A 5741-nucleotide genomic window follows, 5' to 3' on the forward strand; every position below is an offset into this window, starting at 1 on the left:
TAATAAATATGTTGATTGATAATGCCAGGGGCTAGAGGATTCACTTATTAATCCATCCATTCAGACAGTGTTTTGAGGGTCTACAAAGTAGCAGATCCTGAGCTGGGCACTGAGGACAGAGAGATGAACAAGGAACAACATGAAGCCACATGGCCTTGATGCCTCATAGGCTAGCAGAGACCAGACTGGTCCTGTCCTCTCCCCTTGCCTCCATCCCCACACTGTCCCAGCTCCCACCACACAAGGATGCAGGATGGAGGCTGAAGCTGGTGCATGTAGGACTGAGCTGACCACAGGAACCTTACCCCCATCTCTCTATCCTCCCACACCCTCCCCACCCATGACCCCCAGGCCTGTGGATTTCGTGTTTGTCTAAAGGGCAGGGATTGCTGAACCTGCTGGGTGAGTCCAGTGAGTCAGAGGCGATTCAGGTGGGTGGGCAGGTGGGCAGGTGGGCAGGAGGGCAGGCGGGCAGAGGTAGCACCAGTGGCCCTGGGACAATGGCTCTGACCATGTGTGTGCGACGACTGACAGGGCTACCAGGAACCCATGACCGACAAGTGAGGCTCAGCTTTCGAGGTGAGGTTTGCAGGCGTGCGCTAAGAATTTTTGTAACTGGGGAGCTCCAATTCCTCCATCCCTCAGGCCCCCAACCCCATCCCTAGGCACTTCTACAGCCTGTCCCCCTTTTCCCCAAGCCCAGGGTCTCCAACTCTCTGCCTCCTTCCCACCCTGTCTTCTACCTCTCTTTAAGGGTGAGCCGAGGGTGACTGGACCCTGGGCCACGGGTGGGTGGCGGAATAATTTTTTTTTGTGGGGAGGAGTTGATAAATGACTAGATTAAATTCTGAGCAGGTTTTACTCAGAGGAGAATTCACTGTGGTCGGGAAGCAGATATCGGTGAGGTCAGTGGGGTTGGGTCCTGGATTGGGAGAAGCTGATCTGTGACCCATCTGAGTCCATCCTGGGTTTGGGGGGTTTATTCCTGGGTTCTGAAAGAGAAAGATATAGTCTCAGGAGGTAGGGTTGGTCTCAAGCTTGAGACATTAGACTCAGTCTGGGACAAGTCAGAATCAAGACTAGGGGGATTAGCTCCTGATTGGTAGTCAGCACCAGATCAGCCCTAGTTTGGAGTCAACCCCAGGTTGGGGCGGTTGCTTCTAGGTTTAGGAGATCAGTCATAGAGTTAGCTCCAAGTTTGGAGAGTTGGCTTCTGTTTTAGGGTTGGGAATAGGCTCTGGATTAGGAATCAGGGTCGGGAATAGGGTCTGAATTAGGAATCAGGGTCAGACCAGCACTTGGTGTCACAAGGTTCCTCCTATTCCCAGCTGTTCCGTTGGCCACACTATGGGGCTCCGCTGGCTGGGGAGCGTTTGTCTGTACAGGTTGTCAACTGCAGCAGTGTGTTCAGCCCCAGGTGAGTAGGCTTGGGGAGTCAAGGATGCAGGTGGGGGTAGGGGATGGCTTGGGGCCATTCTCCTGAGTCATTCTTTTGATCCATGCCCCGCCCCCTAGGTCTCTGGGGACCCTAGTGATCTCCCTGCAGCAGCTACAGAGTGCTGGGCACTTGGTGCTGCGGGAGGTCCTAGTGGATAAGAATCTGCAAGTAACCCCGGTGAGTTCTGCCAGCACTCAGCCTGCCACCCCAGGCTTGAGAGTCTCTCTAGATAAGGTTCCCATTTCTCAAAGGGGAAAATCTAGACCCAGGCAGGAGTGGTAACAAGGCCCGCAGCCTGGGCTCCTTTCATTATAGCCCCTAGGCCAAGAACCAGGTTCAGCTCTGAGGGCCAGGGGTGTGGCAAGGCAGGAAGATAAGGAGTTCTGTGCTGCTCCCGACCCAGCACTAGGCCCAGGTTTTGTGGGAGACAGATGAAACTGGCTGGATTTTCCTGGTATTTGGTGGAGGGTCAGCAGTGCCTGGTAGAAATGGAACTGGGTTCAAATCTCAAGACCACCACTTCTCAGCAAAGAACTTGGGCAAATTATTTAGCTTCTCTCAGCTGTTTCCTCACTTACCTTCTATGGAATCATACAAACTGTTTAGCTCTTCATTCAATCTGTTGTCATTTGTTGAGCACTGATTATAAGCCAAGTGCAGTGCTGAGCAGTGAGGATTGAGTGGTGAGCAAAACCAGATAAAGACTTGCCTTCTTAGAGCTCCACATCTAAAGAGAGAGGCAAACATTAAACAAATATTCACACAAATAAATGTAAAATTGTCTCCGATGGTGTTACAAAAGATTTGGGAGAATGTATAACAGAGGGGCATGACCTGTTTGGGGGTCAGAAAAGGTTCCCTGAGGAAGTAGTGCTTAGGTTTAGAATTGAAGGATGATAGGAGTTAACTAAGTTAACAGGCAGAAGAAGCAGCATATGCAAAAGCCCAGTGCCCTGAGACAGCATAACTGGGGTGCAGGGCCGGAGAAAGCTGGTAGGGGCCAGACCCTGCAGAACTGTGGATTTCCAAGAATGGTGAGAGAATTTTGGAGATCTGTTTGGCCCCTTGAAGAGGATACTTGCACATGGAAGTTCTTACTAGACTATGAGTAGTCACTATTTTTTTAATTTTTAAAATATACACATATTTTAAAATGGAGGTACAAGGGATTGAACCCAGGACCTTGTGCATACACTCTACCACTGAGCTATATCCTTCCCTCATGAGTAGTCACTATTATTAACGATCATGCAGGAACCACAAGTCACCAGAGATGCGGGCCAAGAGGATCTCTGTTTACAGATGAAGTAAAAGGCATTTTGTAGCCTCAGGGCAGTTTGAGAGGCCCAAGGCACACTGTGTATCTGGTTTTAGATCCAGGTGGAACTTGACCTGAAGTACCAGCCCCCAGAGGGTGCAACTGGAGCCTGGGCAGAAGAGGACTTTGGAGCACCATCTGGGACAGGTAACCTTCCCACCCACCTAACCAAGGCCTAGGCAGGCCTCAGGAAGGGAGAAGTGGTACCCAATCCCACCCTGGATTTGCTGGATGTGGTAACCCTTGGACCCGTGCTGCCCAGGTTGTAGCTCTGTGGTTCAGCTCTCCTTTCATTTCTCCTTCTCCCAGCTCAGAGCTGATTATTCACAATGTGGGCTTCCAGGAGCTGGAGTAAGTATGTGGGGCTGACATAGGGTTATAGAGACAGTTTTAGGATTAGGAGTCAGTGATGTGGAGTCAGTCCCTGGGTCTGGGATCAGTACTGGACCAATTCCAGGGTGAGAAGTGAGTCCTAGAATCAGGGGTCAATTCTGGAATTAGAGGGCTCCCAGGTTAGGGGTCAGTCCTGGTATCAGTGGCATCAGACTAAGGTTCAGGGGTTGGTCCTAGAGTCAGGGAAGTCAGAGATGGGTGCCCAGAGATGGGTAATAGGTCCCAGACATGCCCTTTGGGGGCCTTTCCTATAAGGCCTGGAGAGGCCCGGCTGAAGCGGCGGGCAGTGGCATTGGGCCGCAGGCTAGCTCGAAGCCTAGGTCAGCAGGACGATGAGGACAATGAGCTGGAGCTGGAGCTGGACCTGGAGGATGAGCCTGATGTGGAGCTTTCTGGCGTCGTGTTCAGCCCCCTCAAGAGGTAACTTGTACCCACTGCACACCTGCTCCAACACCCTACTAGTGTGTCAACCTAATTCACTTATATATGAAGGCCCAGCCCATCCACCCTTACAAACACATGGTCCCAGTGTATGGTGAGGAGTGGATATACTGGGGTCAAGGGTCGTTCACTTTAGGCAAAGACACTGCCACATCTACACATACACAGTTACACTGGCTCACACATGGCTTCTGGAACCCATGTTGGTGATGAAAGCTTGATGAAGACAAGGAATTTTGTCTCTTTTGTTCACTGCACTGCAGTGTTCCAGGGCCTAGAACAGTGTTGGCACATAGTAGGTGCTCACTCAATCTTTGTTGAATGAATGAATGGTTTTAGGGCTCTAGGAATGAGTTAAATTCTGGGTGTAGGGTTGAGATGGAAGCAAGACAAGACCGGAAGGACTCAGAATCCAAAAGTTCAGAGGGAGAGGAGATCTTATCTTCAGCACTAGGCAGGAATGTGTGTGTGTGTGTGTGTGTGTGTGTGTGTGTGTGTGTGTTTGTGTGTAATGGGGAGGAAGTGAAGTGAGAGCTGACCTTAACCGTCTCTCAGCCGAGCTCGGTGCCTGTCCCGCGGAGATCCCTTCCAGGTGTCCAGGGCCCAGGACTTCCAGGTACTGCTCTCCCTCCAGGCCATAACCCTTGGGGAATACCATTCACCCTCCACACAGATTTTTACCCTCCTACCTTTCAAGAAGTCAGTCTTGGCTTCCTTTTCTCTTCCTTCTGCACCCTTCAGGTCGGGGTCACAGTGCTTGAGGCCCAGAAGCTGGTTGGAGTCAACATTAACCCCTATGTGGCTGTGTGTGTTGGGGAGCAATGCCGAATGACTGCCATGCAGCGTGGGACCAATTGCCCCTTCTTCAATGAGGTGGGTGTGATCCAGGAAGGGGGAGCCTGACAGAATGCACGGGACCCAGGATAACAACAGTCTATAAGAGGGAGCTTGGCCTGGGTGGAAGTGAGTGAACCAGTGGGCCTGAGGCTAAGGGCTCTTTGAGGGAAAGGATGCAGAGAGGCACAGTCTTGGAGTTGGGGGTAGGGGGAAAAGGGAAGGAGAGCGTTCTCTTTGCAAGAGGCTGGGGCCAGCTGGTGTGACTCCTTCATGTGTAACCTCTTACCTCCCTTGCTTCCCCACTTCAACACAGTACTTCTTGTTTGAATTTCATGAGACCCGCCTTCACCTCCAGGACTTGCTGCTGGAGATCACAGTGAGGGGGTAGGGGTGAGGGGTTTCCGTTAGAGAAGGGGGATGCTGAAGCTCCCTGGGACTAACGCCACCTTCCCCCAGGCCTTCCATTCGCAGACCCTCCCCTTTATGGCCACTCGGATAAGTACCTTCAGGATGGACTTGGGCATTATCTTCGACCAACCAGGTACTGAACCCTCCCCTCACTGAGACTCCTCTGCATAGGCAAGGGAAACTGACCCTCTGGGCACTGAGCCCTGTATACTAACTTGTGAGACAGCAATCTCTTCCGAAGGCTGACCTCCACGCACTCCCACCCTCCCTACTAAGCCGGACTTGAATCCCGGTGATAGTCCAACACTCCGATCGCTGCCCCACGACTGTCCCGCGCATCCTGCTGGTATTCCCTGACCCCCGGCCCGCCCTTTCACCCCCAGATGGCCACTTCTATCAGAAATGGGCTCCGCTGCACGACCCCCGGGACACCCGCGCTGGGACCAAAGGCTTTGTCAAGGTCACTTTGTCCGTGAGGGCGCGCGGGGACCTGCCCCCTCAGCTGCCATCCCCAGGCCCAGGCCACAGTTCCGACATCGAGAAGTGAGCTGGGGCGAAGTGGGGAGCGGAGAGCAGGACGGGGCGTGGCCTCCGGGACGGCGGAGAGCAGGAGGGGCCTAGACTCCGGCTTCTGGGCCCCTCAGCGCCGGTCTTCTCTAGGAACCTGCTGCTGCCGCGCCGGGTGCCTGCGGAGAGGCCGTGGGCGCGGCTGCGCGTGCGCGTGTTCCGCGCGGAGGGGCTTCCGGCGCTGCGCCCCGGGCTGCTGGGCAGCCTGGCCCGCGCCCTGCACGACCAGCGCGTCCTCGTGGACCCCTATGTGCGGGTGTCTTTTCTGGGGCAGCAGGTAAGTCCCTCCCGTCCCCACTTGTTGGAGGCCCAGGCTCTGATTCCGCGCTGACCCTTCTC

The 5741-nt window shown here is 53.7% G+C and overlaps 1 pseudogene; it reads left to right on the plus strand.

The window, feature by feature from the left end:
* The first annotated feature begins 2686 nt into the window (after nucleotides 1–2686).
* LOC105085036 (fer-1-like protein 4) lies at nucleotides 2687–4991 on the plus strand (annotated as a pseudogene).
* Nucleotides 4992–5741: the final 750 nt, after the last annotated feature.

The sequence above is a fragment of the Camelus dromedarius genome, chromosome 18 (genome assembly GCF_036321535.1).
Source record: "Camelus dromedarius isolate mCamDro1 chromosome 18, mCamDro1.pat, whole genome shotgun sequence".
NCBI lineage: Eukaryota > Metazoa > Chordata > Mammalia > Artiodactyla > Camelidae > Camelus > Camelus dromedarius.